Raw genomic sequence first — 26,514 nt, 5'->3', positions numbered from 1 at the left:
TAGTCCATGTCAGATAACAGTTTTTATCTTGTTAAGTCAGTCACTGACAGCCAGTAATTAGTCTATGTCAGATAACAGTTTTTATCTTGTTAAGTCAGTCACTGACAGCCAGTAATTAATCCATGTCAGATAACAGTTTTTATCTTGTTAAGTCAGTCACTGACAGCCAGTAATTAGTCCATGTCAGCTAACAGTTTTTATCTTGTTAAGTCAGTCACTGACAGCCAGTAATTAGTCCATGTCAGCTAACAGTTTTTATCTTGTTAAGTCAGTCACTGACAGCCAGTAATTAGTCCATGTCAGCTAACAGTTTTTATCTTGTTAAGTCAGTCACTGACAGCCAGTAATTAGTCCATGTCAGCTAACAGTTTTTATCTTGTTAAGTCAGTCACTGACAGCCAGTAATTAGTCCATGTCAGCTAACAGTTTTTATCTTGTTAAGTCAGTCACTGACAGCCAGTAATTAGTCCATGTCAGATAACAGTTTTTATCTTGTTAAGTCAGTCACTGACAGCCAGTAATTAGTCCATGTCAGCTAACAGTTTTTATCTTGTTAAGTCAGTCACTGACAGCCAGTAATTAGTCCATGTCAGATAACAGTTTTTATCTTGTTAAGTCAGTCACTGACAGCCAGTAATTAGTCCATGTCAGCTAACAGTTTTTATCTTGTTAAGTCAGTCACTGACAGCCAGTAATTAGTCCATGTCAGCTAACAGTTTTTATCTTGTTAAGTCAGTCACTGACAGCCAGTAATTAGTCCATGTCAGATAACAGTTTTTATCTTGTTAAGTCAGTCACTGACAGCCAGTAATTAGTCCATGTCAGATAACAGTTTGTATCTTGTTAAGTCAGTCACTGACAGCCAGTAATTAGTCCATGTCAGCTAACAGTTTTTATCTTGTTAAGTCAGTCACTGACAGTCAGTAATTAGTCCATGTCAGATAACAGTTTTTATCTTGTTATGTCAGTTACTGACAGTCAGTAATTAGTCCATGTCAGCTAACAGTTTTTATCTTGTTATGTCAGTTACTGACAGTCAGTAATTAGTCCATGTCAGCTAACAGTTTTTATCTTGTTAAGTCAGTCACTGACAGCCAGTAATTAGTCCATGTCAGCTAACAGTTTTTATCTTGTTAAGTCAGTCACTGACAGTCAGTAATTAGTCCATGTCAGATAACAGTTTTTATCTTGTTAAGTCAGTCACTGACAGCCAGTAATTAGTCCATGTCAGATAACAGTTTTCTCTTGTTAAGTAAGTCACTGACAGTCAGTAATTAGTCCATGTCAGATGACAGTTTTTATCTTGTTAAGTCAGTCACTGACAGTCAGTAATTAGTCCATGTCAGCTAACAGTTTTTATCTTGTTAAGTCAGTCACTGACAGTCAGTAATTAGTCCATGTCAGATAACAGTTTTTATCTTGTTAAGTCAGTCACTGACAGCCAGTAATTAGTCCATGTCAGATAACAGTTTTTATCTTGTTAAGTCAGTCACTGACAGCCAGTAATTAGTCCATGTCAGCTAACAGTTTTTATCTTGTTAAGTCAGTCACTGACAGCCAGTAATTAGTCCATGTCAGCTAACAGTTTTTATCTTGTTAAGGCAGTCACTGACAGTCAGTAATTAGTCCATGTCAGCTAACAGTTTTTAGATTGGTAAGTTAGTCACTGACAGCCAGTAATTAGTCCATGTCAGCTAACAGTTTTTATCTTGTTAAGTCAGTCACTGACAGCCAGTAATTAGTCCATGTCAGCTAACAGTTTTTATCTTCTTAAGTCAGTCACTGACAGTCAGTAATTAGTCCATGTCAGATAACAGTTTTTATCTTGTTATGTCAGTCACTGACAGTCAGTAATTAGTCCATGTCAGCTAACAGTTTTTATCTTGTTAAGTCAGTCACTGACAGCCAGTAATTAGTCCATGTCAGATAACAGTTTTTATCTTGTTAAGTCAGTCACTGACAGCCAGTAATTAGTCCATGTCAGATAACAGTTTGTATCTTGTTAAGTCAGTCACTGACAGCCAGTAATTAGTCCATGTCAGCTAACAGTTTTTATCTTGTTAAGTCAGTCACTGACAGTCAGTAATTAGTCCATGTCAGATAACAGTTTTTATCTTGTTATGTCAGTCACTGACAGTCAGTAATTAGTCCATGTCAGCTAACAGTTTTTATCTTGTTAAGTCAGTCACTGACAGCCAGTAATTAGTCCATGTCAGCTAACAGTTTTTATCTTGTTAAGTCAGTCACTGACAGCCAGTAATTAGTCCATGTCAGATAACAGTTTTTATCTTGTTAAGTCAGTCACTGACAGCCAGTAATTAGTCCATGTCAGCTAACAGTTTTTAGATTGGTAAGTTAGTCACTGACAGCCAGTAATTAGTCCATGTCAGCTAACAGTTTTTATCTTGTTAAGTCAGTCACTGACAGCCAGTAATTAGTCCATGTCAGCTAACAGTTTTTATCTTCTTAAGTCAGTCACTGACAGTCAGTAATTAGTCCATGTCAGATAACAGTTTTTATCTTGTTATGTCAGTCACTGACAGTCAGTAATTAGTCCATGTCAGCTAACAGTTTTTATCTTGTTAAGTCAGTCACTGACAGCCAGTAATTAGTCCATGTCAGATAACAGTTTTTATCTTGTTAAGTCAGTCACTGACAGCCAGTAATTAGTCCATGTCAGCTAACAGTTTTTATCTTGTTAAGTCAGTCACTGACAGTCAGTAATTAGTCCATGTCAGATAACAGTTTTTATCTTGTTATGTCAGTCACTGACAGCCAGTAATTAGTCCATGTCAGCTAACAGTTTTTATCTTGTTAAGTCAGTCACTGACAGCCAGTAATTAGTCCATGTCAGCTAACAGTTTTTATCTTGTTAAGTCAGTCACTGACAGCCAGTAATTAGTCCATGTCAGCTAACAGTTTTTATCTTGTTAAGTCAGTCACTGACAGCCAGTAATTAGTCCATGTCAGCTAACAGTTTTTATCTTGTTAAGTCAGTCACTGACAGTCAGTAATTAGTCCATGTCAGATAACAGTTTTTATCTTGTTATGTCAGTCACTGACAGTCAGTAATTAGTCCATGTCAGCTAACAGTTTTTATCTTGTTAAGTCAGTCACTGACAGCCAGTAATTAGTCCATGTCAGCTAACAGTTTTTATCTTGTTAAGTCAGTCACTGACAGCCAGTAATTAGTCCATGTCAGATAACAGTTTTTATCTTGTTAAGTCAGTCACTGACAGCCAGTAATTAGTCCATGTCAGCTAACAGTTTTTAGATTGGTAAGTTAGTCTAGCGACCAGATATCTAAGAGTAGTAATCATGGTTTAATCACCGGCCGGGGGTCCCTCATTGATTTTGTTGGTCAGTCATATCATATTAAAAACAGCATTAAAAACATTTCTCTCCACCTTTTGGCAAAATGAATAGAATTGCAACGAACTTGCTTTAGTACTGCAACATTTTTCTACACCCCATGGCAAAATGTGTAGAAATGTACAAAATTAAATCTTAAACGTACATTTCTCTGTGCTGTCAAGAAGGGGGCCGCTAAAATGTTTTGCTCCCAATGTGGTCTTAGTGACTGGACGAGCTGTTGATCAGTGACCACCTCACCTACAGTACATACATCAAGCTACTCTGCTGTGAGGAACTCTGCTCTGCTGTGAGGGACCTTGTTCTGCTGTGAGGGACTCTGCTCTGCTGTGAGGGACTCTGCTCTGCTGTGAGGGACTCTGCTCTGCTGTGAGGGACTCTGCTCTGCTGTGTGGGACTCTGTTCTGCTGTGAGGGACTGTTCTGCTGTGAGGGACTCTGTTCTGCTGTGGGGGACTCTGTTCTGCTGTGAGGGACTCTGCTCTGCTGTGAGGGACTCTGCTCTGCTGTGAGGGACTCTGCTCTGCTGTGAGGGACTCTGCTCTGCTGTGTGGGACTCTGTTCTGCTGTGAGGGACTCTGTTCTGCTGTGAGGGACTCTGCTCTGCTGTGGGGGACTCTGTTCTGCTGTGGGGGACTCTGTTCTGCTGTGAGGGACTCTGCTCTGCTGTGAGGGGCAACAGGTGGCTGTCAACTTAGTGAGTAGTAGGAGAGTCATCATCCACTTAGAGAAGGCCAGAACTGGGCGGTTAATCTGTTTGCTGTGACTGACTGACTGTCCCGCCTCCCCAGGATCAGATAAACCCTCTGCACTGTACACACAGGTTGCATTCCAATTGACACCCTGCATAGTGCACTACTTTTGACCAGAGCCCGGGAACCCTATAGGGAATAGGGTGCCATTTGGGACACAGCCACAGAGCAGAGGAAGAGCAAGGAGAAGGAGAACAGGGATTTCATGGAAAGATGTGGGCTAATGCCAATCTTATTAGGTTTGAGGGAAAAACATGACTTGGCCCAAGTAGGATTAGTTCACTCCAGTCTCTTCTCTGCCCTCTATTCTCGGCTCTAATTGTCCGTATGGAATGGATGCATCCTAACAGTGATTTGCCTGTATTGTGCCACTTTGTGATATACATACAAACTCATGACATACAAACTATATTGTGATAGTTTGTATGTCATGAAACAACACGGTATCTCCTGTTCTGTTCCCTCTGTGTTACTGCACCATGGGAGAAACAGGCCCCTGTTCCCTCTGTGTTACTGCACCATAGGAGAAGCAGACCTCTGTTCTATCTAAATTACTGCACCATAGGAGAAGCAGGCCTCTGTTCCCTCTAAATTACTGCACCATGGGAGAAGCAGGCGCCTGTTCCCTCTAAATTACTGCACCATAGGAGAAACAGGCCCCTGTTCCCTCTAAATTACTGCACCATGGGAGAAGCAGGCCTCTGTTCTCTCTAAATTACTGCACCATGGGAGAAGCAGGCATCTGTTCTCTCTAAATTACTGCACTATGGGAGAAGCAGGCCCCTGTTCCCTCTAAATTACTGCACCATAGGAGAAACAGGCCCCTGTTCTCTCTAAATTACTGCACCATGGGAGAAGCAGGCATCTGTTCTCTCTAAATTACTGCACCATGGGAGAAGCAGGCCTCTGTTCTCTCTAAATTACTGCACCATGGGAGAAGCAGGCCTCTGTTCTCTCTAAATTACTGCACCATGGGATAAGCAGGCCCCTGTTCTATCTAAATTACTGCACCATGGGAGAAGCAGGCCCCTGTTCTATCTAAATTACTGCACCATGGGAGAAGCAGGCCTCTGTTCTCTCTAAATTACTGCACCATGGGAGAAGCAGGCCCCTGTTCTCTCTAAATTACTGCACCATGGGAGAAGCAGGCCCGTGTTCTCTCTAAATTACTGCACCATGGGAGAAGCAGGCCCCCGTTCCCTCTAAATTACTGCACCATGGGAGAAGCAGGCCTCTGTTCTATCTAAATTACTGCACCATGGGAGAAGCAGGCCTCTGTTCTCTCTAAATTACTGTACCATGGGAGAAGCAGGCCCCTGTTCTCTCTAAATTACTGCACCATGGGAGAAGCAGGCCTCTGTTCTCTCTAAATTACTGCACCATGGGAGAAGCAGGCCTCTGTTCTCTCTAAATTACTGCACCATGGGAGAAGCAGGCCCCTGTTCTCTCTAAATTACTGCACCATGGGAGAAGCAGGCCTCTGTTCTCTCTAAATTACTGCACCATGGGAGAAGCAGGCCTCTGTTCTCTCTGTGTTACTGCACCATGGGAGAAGCAGGCCTCTGTTCTCTCTAAATTACTGCACCATGGGAGAAGCAGGCCCCTGTTCTATCTAAATTACTGCACCATGGGAGAAGCAGGCCTCTGTTCTCTCTAAATTACTGCATCATGGGAGAAGCAGGCCTCTGTTCTCTCTGTGTTACTGCACCATGGGAGAAGCAGGCCTCTGTTCTCTCTAAATTACTGCACCATGGGAGAAGCAGGCCCCTGTTCTCTCTAAATTACTGCACCATGGGAAAAGCAGGCCCCTGTTCTCTCTAAATTACTGCACCATGGGAGAAGCAGGCCTCTGTTCTCTCTAAATTACTGCACCATGGGAGAAGCAGGCCTCTGTTCTCTCTAAATTACTGCACCATGGGAGAAGCAGGCCTCTGTTCTCTCTGTGTTACTGCACCATGGGAGAAGCAGGCCTCTGTTCTCTCTAAATTACTGCACCATGGGAGAAGCAGGCCCCTGTTCTATCTAAATTACTGCACCATGGGAAAAGCAGGCCCCTGTTCTCTCTAAATTACTGCACCATGGGAGAAGCAGGCCCCTGTTCTCTCTAAATTACTGCACCATGGGATAAGCAGGCCCCTGTTCTATCTAAATTACTGCACCATGAGAGAAGCAGGCCCCTGTTCTATCTAAATTACTGCACCATGGGAGAAGCAGGCCTCTGTTCTCTCTAAATTACTGCACCATGGGAGAAGCAGGCCCCTGTTCTATCTAAATTACTGCACCATGGGAGAAGCAGGCCCCTGTTCTCTCTAAATTACTGCACCATGGGAGAAGCAGGCCTCTGTTCTCTCTAAATTACTGCACCATGGGAGAAGCAGGCCCCTGTTCTCTCTAAATTACTGCACCATGGGAGAAGCAGGCCCCTGTTCTATCTAAATTACTGCACCATGGGAGAAGCAGGCCCCTGTTCTCTCTAAATTACTGCACCATGGGAGAAGCAGGCCTCTGTTCTATCTAAATTACTGCACCATGGGAGAAGCAGGCCCCTGTTCCTTCAGGGGGATCTGATCCTGGATCGGCACTACTTCTCTGTGAGGAAGGGCTGACTGTGATGGGGCTGACGGGGTGTAACCTCCCTCTTTAAAGAATTAGTGCATCCATTGTAAATCCCAGATTGTGGAATGAGTTCTAAATCAGTCCAAGTGTTGAACACACCTGAGCTGTTTCTATAGTTAGTTCATCCCTGTTTATACCTCATAAACAAGACTGATGGCCTCAAGGCTTGGTCTGGCCCTGGATCTAATGTCTGTCATTGACAGCTCTTTAGTGTTACATTTCAGGAACATTTAGGAGAGTAGTAATGTACACAACTTTGCTCATGGTTTTTGTACAGCTAGAGAAAAACATCAGATGGCAAATTTTCGGAGCTGTGAAGCTGTGACTAGGAGGCCTTGTCTCTCTCTGTCTCTCCCTGTCTCTCTCTCTCTCTCTCTCTCTCTCTCTCTCTCTGTCTCTCTCTCTCTCTCTCTCTCTCTCTCTCTCTCTCTCTCTCTCTCTCTGTCTCTCTCTCTCTGTCTCTCTCTCTCTGTCTCTCTCTCTCTGTCTCTGTCTCTCTCTCTCTCTGTCTCTGTCTCTCTCTCTCTCTCTCTCTCTCTCTCTGTGTGTGCTTGTGTGTCGTAAACCACTGAGTTTTTGACAAGACCTAATCCAGGTTCCCTAATCATAGTCATTAGCACGCACAAACATATGTCTCGCCACGCCAGGGAAAACCTGTGCAACAAAGCCTGCGGCCAGAGGGGGAAGTAAAGTGGTCAGCCACTGAGCTAATGGTTTATTAAACTACTCTTTACCCATCCAATTCTGACACCGTGATTCGTTGTAATCAGGGAGTCGAGCAGTCTGGGGCTTTTGGGCCCTAAAACGTCCAAACAAGCGCCACATGGTGATTCTTCTGGCCCTGGGAGAGCTCAGAGTGGGTCCCTGTTAACCTCACATACTTACAATCTGTTGTTACTGTTAACCTCACATACATAGACTGTTATTACTGTTAACCTCACATACAGACAGTCGGTTTATTACTGTTAACCTCACATACTTACAGTCTGTTGTTACTGTTAACCTCACATACAGACAGTCTGTTTATTTCTGTTAACCTCACATACGTACAGTCTGTTGTTACTGTTAACCTCACATACAGACAGTCTGTTGTTACTGTTAACCTCACATACAGACAGTCTGTTATTACTGTTAACCTCACATACATACAGTCTGTTATTACTGTTAACCTCACATACATACCGTCTGTTTATTACTGTTAACCTCACATACTTACAGTCGGTTTATTACTGTTAACCTCACATACATACAGTCTGTTATTACTGTTAACCTCACATACATACCGTCTGTTTATTACTGTTAACCTCACATACAGACAGTCTGTTATTACTGTTAACCTCACATACAGACAGTCTGTTTATTACTGTTAACCTCACATACTTACAGTCTGTTGTTACTGTTAACCTCACATACAGACAGTCTGTTATTACTGTTAACCTCACATACAGACAGTCTGTTATTACTGTTAACCTCACATACATACAGTCTGTTTATTTCTGTTAACCTCACATACAGACAGTCTGTTATTACTGTTCACCTCACATACAGACAGTCTGTTATTACTGTTAACCTCACATACATACAGTCTGTTATTTCTGTTAACCTCACATACAGACAGTCTGTTATTACTGTTTACCTCACATACATACAGTCTGTTTATTACTGTTAACCTCACATACAGACAGTCTGTTATTACTGTTAACCTCACATACTTACAGTCTGTTTATTACTGTTAACCTCACATACATAGTCTGTTATTACTGTTAACCTCACATACAGACAGTCTGTTATTACTGTTAACCTCACATACAGACAGTCTGTTATTACTGTTAACCTCACATACTTACAGTCTGTTTATTACTGTTAACCTCACATACATAGTCTGTTATTACTGTTAACCTCACATACAGACAGTCTGTTATTACTGTTAACCTCACATACAGACAGTCTGTTATTACTGTTAACCTCACATACAGACAGTCTGTTTATTACTGTTAACCTCACATACTTACAGTCTGTTGTTACTGTTAACCTCACATACATACAGTCTGTTTATTTCTGTTAACCTCACAGACAGTCTGTTATTACTGTTAACCTCACATACAGACAGTCTGTTATTACTGTTAACCTCACATACAGACAGTCTGTTATTACTGTTAACCTCACATACTTACAGTCTGTTTATTACTGTTAACCTCACATACATAGTCTGTTATTACTGTTAACCTCACATACAGACAGTCTGTTATTACTGTTAACCTCACATACAGACAGTCTGTTATTACTGTTAACCTCACATACTTACAGTCTGTTTATTACTGTTAACCTCACATACATAGTCTGTTATTGCTGTTAACCTCACATACAGACAGTCTGTTATTACTGTTAACCTCACATACAGACAGTCTGTTATTACTGTTAACCTCACATACAGACAGTATGTTTATTACTGTTAACCTCACATACTTACAGTCTGTTGTTACTGTTAACCTCACATACATACAGTCTGTTTATTTCTGTTAACCTCACATACAGACAGTCTGTTATTACTGTTAACCTCACATACAGACAGTCTGTTATTACTGTTAACCTCACATACATACAGTCTGTTATTTCTGTTAACCTCACATACAGACAGTCTGTTATTACTGTTTACCTCACATACATACAGTCTGTTTATTACTGTTAACCTCACATACAGACAGTCTGTTATTACTGTTAACCTCACATACTTACAGTCTGTTTATTACTGTTAACCTCACATACATAGTCTGTTATTACTGTTAACCTCACATACAGACAGTCTGTTATTACTGTTAACCTCACATACAGACAGTCTGTTATTACTGTTAACGTCACATACTTACAGTCTGTTATTACTGTTAACCTCACATACAGACAGTCTGTTATTACTGTTAACCTCACATACATACAGTCTGTTATTACTGTTAACCTCACATACAGACAGTCTGTTTATTACTGTTAACATCACATACATACAGTCTGTTATTACTGTTAACCTCACATACATACAGTCTGTTATTACTGTTAACCTCACATACAGACAGTCTGTTATTACTGTTAACCTCACATACAGACAGTCTGTTATTACTGTTAACCTCACATACAGACAGTCTGTTTATTACTGTTAACCTCAAATACAGACAGTCTGTTATTACTGTTAACCTCACATACTTACAGTCTGTTATTACTGTTAACCTCAAATACATAGTCTGTTATTACTGTTAACCTCACATACAGACAGTCTGTTATTACTGTTAACCTCACATACATAGTCTGTTATTACTGTTAACCTCACATACAGACAGTCTGTTTATTACTGTTAACCTCACATACATAGTCTGTTATTACTGTTAACCTCACATACTTACAGTCTGTTATTACTGTTAACCTCACATACATAGTCTGTTATTACTGTTAACCTCACATACAGACAGTCTGTTATTACTGTTAACCTCACATACAGACAGTCTGTTTCTTACTGTTAACCTCACATACATACAGTCTGTTTATTTCTGTTAACCTCACATACATACAGTCTGTTTATTACTGTTAACCTCACATACAGACAGTCTGTTATTACTGTTAACCTCACATACTTACAGTCTGTTATTACTGTTAACCTCACATACATAGTCTGTTATTACTGTTAACCTCACATACAGACAGTCTGTTATTACTGTTAACCTCACATACAGACAGTCTGTTATTACTGTTAACCTCACATACATACAGTCTGTTATTACTGTTAACCTCACATACAGACAGTCTGTTTATTACTGTTAACCTCACATACATACAGTCTGTTATTACTGTTAACCTCACATACAGACAGTCTGTTATTACTGTTAACCTCACATACAGACAGTCTGTTTATTACTGTTAACCTCACATACATACAGTCTTTTTATTTCTGTTAACCTCACATACTTACAGTCTGTTATTACTGTTAACCTCACATACATAGTCTGTTATTACTGTTAACCTCACATACATAGTCTGTTATTACTGTTAACCTCACATACAGACAGTCTGTTATTACTGTTAACCTCACATACTTACAGTCTGTTATTTCTGTTAACCTCACATACTTACAGTCTGTTATTACTGTTAACCTCACATACTTACAGTCTGTTATTACTGTTAACCTCACATACATAGTCTGTTATTACTGTTAACCTCACATACAGACAGTCTGTTATTACTGTTAACCTCACATACAGACAGTCTGTTATTTCTGTTAACCTCACATACTTACAGTCTGTTATTACTGTTAACCTCACATACATAGTCTGTTATTACTGTTAACCTCACATACAGACAGTCTGTTATTACTGTTAACCTCACATACAGACAGTCTGTTATTACTGTTAACCTCACATACTTACAGTCTGTTATTACTGTTAAGCTCACATACATAGTCTGTTATTACTGTTAAACTCACATACAGACAGTCTGTTATTACTGTTAACCTCACATACAGACAGTCTGTTTATTACTGTTAACCTCACATACAGACAGTCTGTTTATTACTGTTAACCTCACATACTTACAGTCTGTTGTTACTGTTAACCTCACATACAGACAGTCTGTTTATTACTGTTAACCTCACATACATAGCCTGTTATTACTGTTAACCTCACATACATAGTCTGTTATTACTGTTAACCTCACATACAGACAGTCTGTTATTACTGTTAACCTCACATACATACAGTCTGTTATTACTGTTAACCTCACATACATACAGTCTGTTATTACTGTTAACCTCACATACAGACAGTCTGTTTATTACTGTTAACCTCACATACATAGTCTGTTATTACTGTTAACCTCACATACAGACAGTCTGTTATTACTGTTAACCTCACATACTTACAGTCTGTTATTACTGTTAACCTCACATACATAGTCTGTTATTACTGTTAACCTCACATACAGACAGTCTGTTATTACTGTTAACCTCACATACTTACAGTCTGTTATTACTGTTAAGCTCACATACATAGTCTGTTATTACTGTTAAACTCACATACAGACAGTCTGTTATTACTGTTAACCTCACATACAGACAGTCTGTTTATTACTGTTAACCTCACATACAGACAGTCTGTTTATTACTGTTAACCTCACATACATACAGTCTGTTATTACTGTTAACCTCACATACTTACAGTCTGTTATTACTGTTAACCTCAAATACATAGTCTGTTATTACTGTTAACCTCACATACATAGCCTGTTATTACTGTTAACCTCACATACATAGTCTGTTATTACTGTTAACCTCACATACAGACAGTCTGTTATTACTGTTAACCTCACATACATACAGTCTGTTATTACTGTTAACCTCACATACATACAGTCTGTTATTACTGTTAACCTCACATACAGACAGTCTGTTTATTACTGTTAACCTCACATACATACAGTCTTTTTATTTCTGTTAACCTCACATACTTACAGTCTGTTATTACTGTTAACCTCACATACATAGTCTGTTATTACTGTTAAACTCACATACAGACAGTCTGTTATTACTGTTAACCTCACATACAGACAGTCTGTTTATTACTGTTAACCTCACATACTTACAGTCTGTTGTTACTGTTAACCTCACATACAGACAGTCTGTTTATTACTGTTAACCTCACATACATAGCCTGTTATTACTGTTAACCTCACATACATAGTCTGTTATTACTGTTAACCTCACATACAGACAGCATGTTATTAATGGTAACCTCACATACATACAGTCTGTTATTACTGTTAACCTCACATACAGACAGTCTGTTTATCACTGTTAACCTCACATACAGACAGTCTGTTATTACTGTTAACCTCACATACAGACAGTCTGTTATTACTGTTAACCTCACATACATACAGTCTGTTATTACTGTTAACCTCACATACAGACAGTCTGTTTATTACTGTTAACCTCACATACATACAGTCTGTTATTACTGTTAACCTCACATACATACAGTCTGTTATTACTGTTAACCTCACATACATACAGTCTGTTAATTACTGTTAACCTCACATACATACAGTCTGTTATTACTGTTAACCTCACATACATACAGTCTGTTATTACTGTTAACCTCACATACATACAGTCTGTTTGTTACTGTTAACCTCACTCACAAATGACCTCCTAATGAAGTGGATGACGTATGGATAAAGATGAGGTAGTGGTAGATGTGAACTAGGCCAGTGTCTGTCTCGTAACGTCTTGGATTCTCCTATTGAAAACAAACAGACTCTTACAGGATCTCTGTAGTATTGGAGCTTGTTTATTTGTCTATGTGACTGTGCTTACCCCAGTAGTTCATTCAAAACAAACTGGAGGCTGTAGAGAGGCTAAAAACCATAGAGGATCACTGTTGTAATAGTCCTTGGTGGTTCTTCTATGCCTGTCCCAGTGCATGTTATGAACTAGAATGAGAACATCTCTCTATCAAAAATGATACAGGAAGAGGTAGATTCTCTACTTCAGTGTCAATGTCAGTTAATGGTGTTAGTTTGGTCTTTGTCTCTGTTTGTTTGACCAACAACATGGCCTGCCATTCTCCAAATAAACCTCCTAGACTCAGATCTGACCCGTTCTCCAAATTAACCTCCTAGACTCAGATCTGACCCGTTCTCCAAATAAACCTCCTAGACTCAGACCTGACCCGTTCTCCAAATAAACCTCCTAGACTCAGATCTGACCCATTCTCCAAATTAACCTCCTAGACTCAGACCTGACCCGTTCTCCAAATTTTTATTTATTTATTTATTTATTTATCCATTATTTTACCAGGTAAGTTGACTGAGAACACGTTCTCATTTGCAGCAACGACCTGGGGAATAGTTACAGGGGAGAGGAGGGGATGAATGAGCCAATTGTAAACTGGGGATTATTAGGTGACCGTGATGGTTGAGGGCCAGATTGGGAATTTAGCCAGGACACCGGGGTTAACACCCCTACTCTTACGATAAGTGCCATGGGATCTTTAATGACCTCAGAGAGTCAGGACACCCGTTTAACGTCCCATCCGAAAGACGGCACCCTACACAGAGCAGTGTCCCCAATCACTGCCCTGGGGCATTGGGATCTTTGTTTAGACCAGAGGAAAGAGTGCCTCCTACTGGCCCTCCAACACCACTTCCAGATAAACCTCCTAGACTTCCAAACTTCCAAATAAACCTCCTAGACTCAGATCTGACCCGTTCTCCAAATAAACCTCCTAGACTCAGATCTGACCCGTTCTCCGAATAAACCTCCTAGACTCAGATCTGACCCGTTCTCCAAATAAACCTCCTAGACTCAGATCTGACCCATTCTCCAAATAAACCTCCTAGACTCAGATCTGACCTGTTCTTCCTCTCTGTGTGTTAGCGTTGGACACAAGCAGCTCAAACTAATTTTGTTGGACTATTATTGTTTTCCGTAGCGATTTGTCATCTCTTATAACAAGAGAAACAGACATCTGGGAGTTGGTCTGGGCTGGCTGACTAGTGTGATTAAAGCAACTGTTGTGTTGGTATTCACCATGTCCACAAACCAATTAGTCTCTGATTGCACTTTGTGAAATTATTTTACCCAATTGCCAAAGTTGAGAGACAGAGAGAGACACAAAGAGAGAGCGAGACAGAGACAGACAGACAGACAGACAGACAGACAGACAGACAGACAGACAGACAGACAGACAGACAGACAGACAGACAGACAGACAGACAGACAGACAGACAGACAGACAGACAGACAGACAGACAGACAGACAGACAGACAGACAGACAGAGGAGGGAGGGAGAGAAAGACAGGGAAGAGAGACAGAGACAGAGACAGAGACAGACAGACAGACAGACAGACAGACAGACAGACAGACAGACAGACAGACAGACAGACAGACAGACAGACAGACAGACAGACAGACAGACAGACAGACAGACAGACAGACAGACAGACAGACAGACAGAGGAGGGAGGGAGAGAAAGACAGGGGAGAGAAAGAGAGACAGAGACAGAGACAGAGACAGACCGACAGACCGACAGACAGACAGACAGACAGACAGACAGACAGACAGACAGACAGACAGAGGTGGTGATTTGGTGGGGGTTCTCCCCAGTTCTACAGCTACTACAGCTAGAGGTGGTGATATGGTGGGGGTTCTCCCCAGTTCTACAGCTACTACAGCTAAGGCAGGGCAGCTTGTGTGAGAGATGGTGTGTCTGTCAACACATTCATCCCCAGTGGAAGAATGACAGCTTTAATCATAGACGACAGGCTCTCCCAGGAGTGTCTTTTTTAATGAGCTGTTATGGAGACAGAAAAATGTGTAGTGTTTGGCCTTTTATGTCGACTACTGGAAACACTGTGTTCTTAAAAACGGGACACTTCGAGCTGTAAATTCTCAATAATAATTCCCTGTTTAACTGAGTTGTTAACAAAGTTTATAGATAAAAATAGTGTAGACTTATTTTTCCCTTCAGTAAAACATGTTGTTCACACAGCTGGTGAAAAGACATCAGCAGAAATTCTCTCTCTCTATGTGTGTGTGTTACCATCATTGATCTTTCATACATTTCTGCTCTGGACTTGTTGACCTTCTTACCATCTGTAAAGCGTGTTGATGATGTCAGCACAATGACTCACAATGGTCAGATCACCTGTAGCATCCTCCTCATTCTTCCTTCTCGGCAGGGGAGTCTGTCTTTTCCATAAACTCAGCCAGCCAGCCATCCAGCCATCCAGCCATCCAGCCAGCCAGACAGCCAGACAGCCAGACAGCCATCCAGTCAGCCAGCCATCCAGTCAGCCAGCCATCCAGCCATCCAGTCAGCCAGCCAGCCATCCAGTCAGCCAGCCAGCCAGCCAGCCAGCCATCCAGTCAGCCAGCCAGCCATCCAGTTAGCCAGCCATTTAGTCAGCCAGCCATCCAGTCAGCCAGCCATTTAGTCAGCCAGCCATCCAGTCAGCCAGCCCTGCTTTAAACCCTCTGCACATTCGTCTGCACAGATGCAAAACAATTCCAGTGTTTCATCTGCTTGTTACAGAACTGGAAAACCAATTGGGGATGTCTGGTGCCATGTCTTACTGGCCACAACCACAGCAGGTACTGGGATGACATGTCTGGGTTTACCCTGGTCCCCCTGTCCAGAGAGAGATCCAATACCCTGGTCCCCCTGTCCAGAGAGAGATCCAATACCCTGGTCCCCCTGTCCAGAGAGAGATCCAATACCCTGGTCCCCCTGTCCAGAGAGAGATCCAATACCCTGGTCCCCCTGTCCAGAGAGAGATCCAATACCCTGGTCCCCCTGTCCAGAGAGAGATCCAATACCCTGGTCCCCCTGTCCAGAGAGAGATCCAATACCCTGGTCCCCCTGTCCAGAGAGAGATCCAATACCCTGGTCCCCCTGTCCAGAGAGAGATCCAATACCCTGGTCCCCCTGTCCAGAGAGAGATCCAATACCCTGGTCCCCCTGTCCAGAGAGAGATCCAATACCCTGGTCCCCCTGTCCAGAGAGAGATCCAATACCCTGGTCCCCCTGTCCAGAGAGAGATCCAATACCCTGGTCCCCCTGTCCAGAGAGAGATCCAATACCCTGGTCCCCCTGTCCAGAGAGAGATCCAACACCCTGGTCCCCCTGTCCAGAGAGAGATCCAATATCAAGCCCTGGTCCCCCTGTCCAGAGAGAGATCCAATACCCTGGTCCCCCTGTCCAGAGAGAGATCCAATACCCTGGTCCCCCTGTCCAGAGAGAGATCCAATACCCTGGTCCCCCTGTCCAGAGAGAGATCCAATACCCTGGTCCCCCTGTCCAGAGAGAGATCCAATATCAAGCCATGGTCCCCCTGTCCAGAGAGAGATCCAATACCCTGGTCCCCCTGTCCAGAGAGAGATCCAATACCCTGGTCCCCCTGTCCAGAGAGAGATCCAATACCCTGGTCCCCCTGTCCAGAGAGAGATCCAATACCCTGGTCCCCCTGTCCAGAGAGAGATCCAATACCCTGGTCCCCCTGTCCAGAGAGAGATCCAATATCAAGCCCTGGTCCCCCTGTCCAGAGAGAGATCCAATATCAAGTCCTGGTCCCCCTGTCCAGAGAGAGATCCAATATCAAGTCCTGGTCCCCCTGTCCAGAGAGAGATCCAATATCAAGTCCTGGTCCCCCTGTCCAGAGAGAGATCCAATATCAAGCCCTGGTCCCCCTGTCCAGAGAGAGATCCAATATCAAGTCCTGGTCCCCCTGTCCAGAGAGAGATCCAATATCAAGCCCTTATCCCCCTGTCCAGAGAGAGATCCAATATCAAGCCCTTATCCCCCTGTCCAGAGAGAGATCCAATACCCTGGTCCCCCTGTCCAGAGAGAGATCCAATACCCTGGTCCCCCTGTCCAGAGAGAGATCCAATACCCTGGTCCCCCTGTCCAGAGAGAGATCCAATACCCTGGTCCCCCTGTCCAGAGAGAGATCCAATACCCTGGTCCCCCTGTCCAGAGAGAGATCCAATACCCTGGTCCCCCTGTCCAGAGAGAGATCCAATACCCTGGTCCCCCTGTCCAGAGAGAGATCCAATACCCTGGTCCCCCTGTCCAGAGAGAGATCCAATACCCTGGTCCCCCTGTCCAGAGAGAGATCCAATACCCTGGTCCCCCTGTCCAGAGAGAGATCCAATACCCTGGTCCCCCTGTCCAGAGAGAGATCCAATACCCTGGTCCCCCTGTCCAGAGAGAGATCCAATACCCTGGTCCCCCTGTCCAGAGAGAGATCCAATACCCTGGTCCCCCTGTCCAGAGAGAGATCCAATACCCTGGTCCCCCTGTCCAGAGAGAGATCCAATACCCTGGTCCCCCTGTCCAGAGAGAGATCCAATACCCTGGTCCCCCTGTCCAGAGAGAGATCCAACACCCTGGTCCCCCTGTCCAGAGAGAGATCCAATATCAAGCCCTGGTCCCCCTGTCCAGAGAGAGATCCAATACCCTGGTCCCCCTGTCCAGAGAGAGATCCAATACCCTGGTCCCCCTGTCCAGAGAGAGATCCAATACCCTGGTCCCCCTGTCCAGAGAGAGATCCAATACCCTGGTCCCCCTGTCCAGAGAGAGATCCAATATCAAGCCCTGGTCCCCCTGTCCAGAGAGAGATCCAATATCAAGTCCTGGTCCCCCTGTCCAGAGAGAGATCCAATATCAAGTCCTGGTCCCCCTGTCCAGAGAGAGATCCAATATCAAGTCCTGGTCCCCCTGTCCAGAGAGAGATCCAATATCAAGCCCTGGTCCCCCTGTCCAGAGAGAGATCCAATATCAAGTCCTGGTCCCCCTGTCCAGAGAGAGATCCAATATCAAGCCCTTATCCCCCTGTCCAGAGAGAGATCCAATATCAAGCCCTTATCCCCCTGTCCAGAGAGAGATCCAATACCCTGGTCCCCCTGTCCAGAGAGAGATCCAATACCCTGGTCCCCCTGTCCAGAGAGAGATCCAATACCCTGGTCCCCCTGTCCAGAGAGAGATCCAATACCCTGGTCCCCCTGTCCAGAGAGAGATCCAATACCCTGGTCCCCCTGTCCAGAGAGAGATCCAATACCCTGGTCCCCCTGTCCAGAGAGAGATCCAATACCCTGGTCCCCCTGTCCAGAGAGAGATCCAATACCCTGGTCCCCCTGTCCAGAGAGAGATCCAATACCCTGGTCCCCCTGTCCAGAGAGAGATCCAATACCCTGGTCCCCCTGTCCAGAGAGAGATCCAATACCCTGGTCCCCCTGTCCAGAGAGAGATCCAATACCCTGGTCCCCCTGTCCAGAGAGAGATCCAATACCCTGGTCCCCCTGTCCAGAGAGAGATCCAATACCCTGGTCCCCCTGTCCAGAGAGAGATCCAATACCCTGGTCCCCCTGTCCAGAGAGAGATCCAATACCCTGGTCCCCCTGTCCAGAGAGAGATCCAATACCCTGGTCCCCCTGTCCAGAGAGAGATCCAATACCCTGGTCCCCCTGTCCAGAGAGAGATCCAATACCCTGGTCCCCCTGTCCAGAGAGAGATCCAATACCCTGGTCCCCCTGTCCAGAGAGAGATCCAATACCCTGGTCCCCCTGTCCAGAGAGAGATCCAATACCCTGGTCCCCCTGTCCAGAGAGAGATCCAATACCCTGGTCCCCCTGTCCAGAGAGAGATCCAACACCCTGGTCCCCCTGTCCAGAGAGAGATCCAATATCAAGCCCTGGTCCCCCTGTCCAGAGAGAGATCCAATACCCTGGTCCCCCTGTCCAGAGAGAGATCCAATACCCTGGTCCCCCTGTCCAGAGAGAGATCCAATACCCTGGTCCCCCTGTCCAGAGAGAGATCCAATACCCTGGTCCCCCTGTCCAGAGAGAGATCCAATACCCTGGTCCCCCTGTCCAGAGAGAGATCCAATATCAAGCCCTGGTCCCCCTGTCCAGAGAGAGATCCAATATCAAGTCCTGGTCCCCCTGTCCAGAGAGAGATCCAATATCAAGTCCTGGTCCCCCTGTCCAGAGAGAGATCCAATATCAAGTCCTGGTCCCCCTGTCCAGAGAGAGATCCAATATTAAGCCCTTATCCCCCTGTCCAGAGAGAGATCCAATATCAAGCCCTTATCCCCCTGTCCAGAGAGAGATCCAATACCCTGGTCCCCCTGTCCAGAGAGAGATCCAATACCCTGGTCCCCCTGTCCAGAGAGAGATCCAATATCAAGCCCTGGTCCCCCTGTCCAGAGAGAGATCCAATACCCTGGTCCCCCTGTCCAGAGAGAGATCCAATACCCTGGTCCCCCTGTCCAGAGAGAGATCCAACACCCTGGTCCCCCTGTCCAGAGAGAGATCCAATATCAAGCCCTGGTCCCCCTGTCCAGAGAGAGATCCAATACCCTGGTCCCCCTGTCCAGAGAGAGATCCAATACCCTGGTCCCCCTGTCCAGAGAGAGATCCAATACCCTGGTCCCCCTGTCCAGAGAGAGATCCAATATCAAGCCCTGGTCCCCCTGTCCAGAGTGAGATCCAATACCCTGGTCCCCCTGTCCAGAGAGAGATCCAATACCCTGGTCCCCCTGTCCAGAGAGAGATCCAATACCCTGGTCCCCCTGTCCAGAGAGAGATCCAATACCCTGGTCCCCCTGTCCAGAGAGAGATCCAATACCCTGGTCCCTCTGTCCAGAGAGAGATCCAATATCAAGCCCTGGTCCCCCTGTCCAGAGAGAGATCCAATATCAAGTCCTGGTCCCCCTGTCCAGAGAGAGATCCAATATCAAGTCCTGGTCCCCCTGTCCAGAGAGAGATCCAATATCAAGTCCTGGTCCCCCTGTCCAGAGAGAGATCCAATATCAAGCCCTGGTCCCCCTGTCCAGAGAGAGATCCAATATCAAGTCCTGGTCCCCCTGTCCAGAGAGAGATCCAATATCAAGCCCTTATCCCCCTGTCCAGAGAGAGATCCAATATCAAGCCCTTATCCCCCTGTCCAGAGAGAGATCCAATATCTAGACCTGGTCCCCCTGTCCAGAGAGAGATCCAATATCAAGCCCTGGTCCCCCTGTCCAGAGAGAGATCCAATATCAAGCCCTTATCCCCCTGTCCAGAGAGAGATCCAATATCTAGACCTGGTCCCCCTGTCCAGAGAGAGATCCAATATCAAGCCCTTATCCCCCTGTCCAGAGAGAGATCCAATATCAAGCCCTTATCCCCCTGTCCAGAGAGAGATCCAATATCTAGACCTGGTCCCCCTGTCCAGAGAGAGATCCAATATCAAGCCCTGGTCCCCCTGTCCAGAGAGAGAGATCCAATATCAAGCCCTTATCCCCCTGTCCAGAGAGAGATCCAATATCAAGCCCTTATCCCCCTGTCCAGAGAGAGATCCAATATCAAGCCCTGGTCCCCCTGTCCAGAGAGAGATCCAATATCAAGCCCTTATCCCCCTGTCCAGAGAGAGATCCTATATCTAGCCCTTATCCCCCTGTCCAGAGAGAGATCCAATATCTAGACCTGGTCCCCCTGTCCAGAGAGAGATCCAATATCTAGACCTGGTCCCCCTGTCCAGAGAGAGATCCAATATCAAGCCCTTATCCCCCTGTCCAGAGAGAGATCCAATATCTAGACCTGGTCCCCCTGTCCAGAGAGAGATCCAATATCAAGCCCTGGTCCCCCTGTCCAGAGAGAGATCCAATATCAAGCCCTTATCCCCCTGTCCAGAGAGAGATCCAATATCAAGCCCTTATCCCCCTGTCCAGAGAGAGATCCAATATCAAGCCCTGGTCCCCCTGTCCAGAGAGAGATCCAATATCAAGCCCTTATCCCCCTGTCCAGAGAGAGATCCAATATCTAGCCCTTATCCCCCTGTCCAGAGAGAGATCCTATATCTAGCCCTTATCCCCCTGTCCAGAGAGAGACCCAATATCAAGCCCTTATCCCCCTGTCCAGAGAGAGATCCAATATCTAGCCCTTATCCCCCTGTCCAGAGAGAGATCCTATATCTAGCCCTTATCCCCCTGTCCAGAGAGAGACCCAATATCAAGCCCTTATCCCCCTGTTCAGAGAGAGATCCAATATCTAGACCTGGTCCCCCTGTCCAGAGAGAGATCCAATATCTAGACCTGGTCCCCCTGTCCAGAGAGAGATCCAATATCAAGCCCTTATCCCCCTGTCCAGAGAGAGATCCAATATCAAGCCCTTATCCCCCTGTCCAGAGAGAGATCCAATATCTAGACCTGGTCCCCCTGTCCAGAGAGATATCCAATATCTAGCCCTCATCCCCCTGTCCAGAGAGAGATCCAATATCAAGTCCTGGTCCCCCTGTCCAGAGAGAGATCCAATATCAAGCCCTGGTCCCCCTGTCCAGAGAGAGATCCAATATCAAGCCCTGGTCCCCCTGTTCAGAGAGAGAGAGAAAGAGAGAGAGCCAGGGGAGAGTGGATCGAGGGAAGGATAATTAAAAACATACATGTAATGAGGCACCGCAGGACGAAGCTGAGGGGGTCATATAAACCTGTCACTCATCTCCTCGGCTCCGCTCAAACAGCCTCCAACATGGGATCATGGAGTTAGAGTCACACCGGGAGTCCAAGCTAAACAACAGCCTGTCAAGGAGGAGAAACTGGAGGAAAACACACACCAGGAGGAGGGGAGAGGGGGATGAGGGAGGGGACAAGGTGGGGAAGGGGATTAGGGAGGGAGGGAGGGAGGGAGGGAGGGAGGGAGGGAGGGAGGGAGGGAGGGAGGGAGGGAGGGAGGGAGGGAGGGAGGGAGGGAGTCATCAGTCCAAATCAGGCTCTAGTGTAATGGTGTGTATCAGATCAGTGGGTGGATTGATGCTATCGCTCTCTCTTCCCGTACTTTCTCTGTTCTTCCTTCCTTTCTCTCTTTCTTTCTTTCTTTCTTTTTCTCTCTCTCTCTCTCTTTCTTTCTTTCTCTCTCTCTTTCTTTCTCTCTTTCTTTCGTTCTTTCTTTCGTTCTGTCAGTGAGGTGTGAGTGGTGTTTCCATGTTCTGACGATCTCAGACATGTAGAGAGATTATGAGAGCACAGGTCACTGCTAAAACCTCAGCACTGGGAGATAATAACAGCTTTTCTCCTGTTTACATTTCAGTTGCATTTGGAATCAGTAGGGTTGTAACTTTGTAGTAGCTAAATGGTGTATAATGTTATCATTCATATTAACTAATGAAATGAACATCAATAGAAAATAGAAAGACACACAGACACTATTTATTCCAAAGCCATGTGTTTCCTATTGTAAGGCCCTCAGCACTCCTCAGCCCTGTTTAAAGAGGAGAGCTGTCTACATGTTCATCCAGAAAGGGGTTTTTAACTGTAGCTCTGCACACAGCACATGATAGAAGAGAGGGAGGGAGGACTGTTAGCCACAACCTGAGTTTGTCTGTTTCACTGTTCAGAATAGCCCTTCTCAGCAGCATCCTCAACAACATGCTGAAAGGCCAGACCTCACTGCCCTACAGCTGAGAGACTACATAGACTACTCTGAGACACTACATAGACTACTCTGAGACACTACATAGACTACTCTGAGACACTACATAGACTACTCTGAGACACTACATAGACTACTCTGAGACACTACATAGACTACTCTGAGACACTACATAGACTACTCTGAGACACTACATAGACTACTCTGAGACACTACATAGACTACTCTGAGACACTACATAGACTACAGCTGAGAGACTACATAGACTGAGGAAACTGCGTGGCAGGCTGACCACTTGTTATGCGAGTGCAGCGTCAAAAGGACCTTGTGGCAGCAAGGAGCCAAGGTAAGTTGCTAGCTAGCATTAAACGTATAAACTTATAAAAAACAGTCTTCACATAATCACTAGTTAACTACACATGGTTGATGATATTACTAGTTTAACTAGGTTGTTCTGCTTTGCATATAATCAGTGTGGTGCCTGTTAATTTATCATCGAATCACAGCCTACTACAACTTTGCCAAACGGGTGATGATTTAACAAAAGCGCATTCGCGAAAAAAGCACATTCGATGCACAAATGTACCTAACCATAAACATCAATGCATTTCTTAAAATCAATACGCAGAAGTATATTTTTTTAAACCTGCATATTTAGTTAAAATAAATGCATGTTAGCAGGCAATATTAACAAGGGAAATTGTGTCACTTCTCTTGGGTTCAGTGCAAGCAGAGTCAGGGTATATGCAGCAGTTTGGGCCGCCTGGCTCGTTGCAAACTGTGTTTCTGTAACGGTTTTCTTCCTGGGATGAAGGAGAGGACCAAAATGCAGCGCGGCTAGTGTTCAACATGTTTAATAGACGAATAAACGGTAACAAGTAACAAAATAACAAATGTGAAAACCGAGACAGCCCTATCTGGTGCAGACAAAACACAGAGACAGGAAACAATCACCCACAAAATCCCAACACAAAACAAGCCTCCTATATATGATTCTCAATCAGGGACAACGATTGACAGCTGCCTCTGATTGAGAACCATATTAGGCTGGACACAGAAACAGACAAACTAGACACACAACATAGAATTCCCACCCAGCTCACGTCCTGACCAACACTAAACAAGCAAAACACATAAGAACTCTGGTCAGGACGTTACAGTTTCTTCCTAACAAGACCGTAATTAATTTGCCAGAATTGTACATAATTATGACATAACATTGAAGGTTGTGCAATGTAACAGGAATATTTAGACTGATGGATGCCACCCGTTAGATAAAATACGTAACGGTTCCGTATTTCACTTAAAGAATAAACGTTTTGTTTACGAAATGATAGTTTACAGATTTGACCATATTAATGACCAAAGGCTCGTATTTCTGTGTGTTTATTATAATTAAGTCTATGATTTGATATTTGATAGAGCGGTCTGACTGAGCGGTGGTAGGCAGCAGCAGGCTCGTAAGCATTCATTCAAACAGCCCTTTCCTGCGTTTGCCAGCAGCTCTTAGCAATGCTTGAAGCACAGCGCTGTTTATGACTTCAACCCTATCAACTCCCGAGATTAGGCTGGCAAAACTATAGTGCCTATAAGAACATCCAATAGTCAAAGGTATATGAAATACAAATGGTATAGAGAGAAATAGTTGTCGCGTCATAATTCCTATAATAACTACAACCTAAAACTTCTTACCTGGGAATATTGAAGACTCATGTTAAAAGGAACCACCAGCTTTCATATGTTCTCATGTTCTGTGCGAGGAATGTTTCTTACATGGTACATATTGCACTTTTACTTTCTACTCCAACACTGTGTTTTTGCATTATTTAAACCAAATTGAACATGTTTGATTATTTATTTGAGTAAATAGATTTTATTTATGAATTATATTAAGTTAAAATAAAAGGGTTCATTGTTCATTCAGTATTGTTGTAATTGTCATTATTACAAATATATATTTAAAAATCGTCCGATTAATCTGTATCGGCTTTTTTTGGTCTTCCAATAATCGTTATCGGTGTCGGCATTGAAACATCATAATCGGTCGACCTCTAGCTGAGGGACTACATAGACTACAGCTGAGAGACTACATAGACTACAGCTGAGGGACTACATAGACTACAGCTGAGAGACTACATAGACTACAGCTGAGAGACTACATAGACTACAGCTGAGAGACTACATAGACTACAGCTGAGAGACTACATAGACTACAGCTGAGAGACTACATAGACTACAGCTGAGAGACTACATAGACTACAGCTGAGAGACTACATAGACTACAGCTGAGAGACTACATAGACTACAGCTGAGAGACTACATAGACTACAGCTGATAGACTGCATAGACTACAGCTGAGAGACTACATAGACTACAGCTGAGAGACTACATAGACTACAGCTGAGAGACTGCATAGACTACAGCTGAGAGACTACATAGACTACAGCTGAGAGATGACATAGACTACAGCTGAGAGACTAAATAGACTACAGCTGAGAGATGACAGACTAAATCCTCTATGTCCTGTGGTGGTAATACCTGTCCTTCCATCCTCAGGCAGACCAGTATACATGTAGTACTAGTAATAACAGCTGAATGAGTCAATACCACATGGGTCGAGACGTAGGAAAATTGATCCATTGTATACATTGTTGTCGGTGCGCCCACTGTTTGATGGAATGCACATCCTACAGAATGTGGCTTTAAAGGTCCAATCCCTCTTGCTGTGTGACTGGAATAGCCCCTGTCAAAGAGGACAGGTGTGTAACTTCAACAGCCTTTAAACAGCTGAGCCTGAAGCAGACAGGAAACCAACCTGAGAAAGGAATCTGAAGGGTCAGTCAGGCTGACCGCTCAGTTTATTTCATGTCTGCTACGTTTTCTTTATTGAATGTTCTCACATGGGTCTGTGCTGTCTTGGTGCTGGGGTTGGAGTTCCTCTTCACAGTCGGTGTTTGGCCTCTCTCTTCCTCTCTGGCTTCGTCCCAAATGGCACCCTATTCCCTATATAGTGCACTACTTTTGACCAGAACCCTATGCACTCTGGCACCCTGTTCCCTATATAGTGCACTACTTTTGACCAGGGTGTATGGGAATAGGATGCCATTTGGGACATGTCCTCGGTCATAAGGAACGCAGCGTGACCATCAGCTTAAGAGGGACAGGGGAGGCCAGTCAGAAGGAAAAACACAGCTAATGCAGGGAACTAGAATGGGCTGCAGTATTTATATTGGCTAACTAAGAGAGACTTAGAGTATTGTTCATGGAAAGGTTTTTAAGTGCCTTGATGTAGCTGATGTTTCACAGAGAGGAGTTTAAATGTAATAGTCTTAATTGAATGTAGAATTGGATTATAAAGTCAATTTCCAGCACAAATGCCACACCTGAATTTCCTACTCGACTTTAGAAGAAGCATAGAGTTGTGTTTGAGTAGTTTGGTATTTTACGTGGGAGTTAAACTGAGCCTCCATCTTAACCACATACTAGATCTACTGATGATATACATGATGGATGAATACCTCTTGAGATATATAAGGGATCTGTGGTGCACTTTCTGGACTCTGAGTTGTGTTTCAATGTAGTAGAGTTAGGTTTAGAGTTAGGTTTAGAGTTAGGGTTAGAGTTAGGGTTAGAGTTAGGGTTAGGGTTAGAGTTAGAGTTAGAGTTAGACTTAGGGTTAGGCTTAGAGTTAGAGTTAGGGTTAGTTAGGGTTAGAGTTAGGGTTAGAGTTAGGGTTAGAGTTAGGGTTAGTTAGAGTTAGAGTTAGGGTTAGAGTTAGGGTTAGAGTTAGGGTTAGAGTTAGAGTTAGGGTTAGAGTTAGGGTTAGAGTTA

The 26,514-nt window shown here is 44.3% G+C and overlaps 1 protein-coding gene across 1 annotated transcript in view; it reads left to right on the top strand.

Moving 5' to 3' along the window:
* The window catches only part of fhod3b (formin homology 2 domain containing 3b), a 270,144-nt gene that overhangs the window by 53,231 nt on the left and 190,399 nt on the right, over positions 1 to 26,514 (top strand). The window lies entirely within an intron of this gene.

This window comes from Salvelinus namaycush, chromosome 5 (assembly GCF_016432855.1).
Source record: "Salvelinus namaycush isolate Seneca chromosome 5, SaNama_1.0, whole genome shotgun sequence".
In the NCBI taxonomy this organism is placed as follows: domain Eukaryota; kingdom Metazoa; phylum Chordata; class Actinopteri; order Salmoniformes; family Salmonidae; genus Salvelinus; species Salvelinus namaycush.
This window is presented reverse-complemented; position numbering and strand designations above follow the sequence as displayed.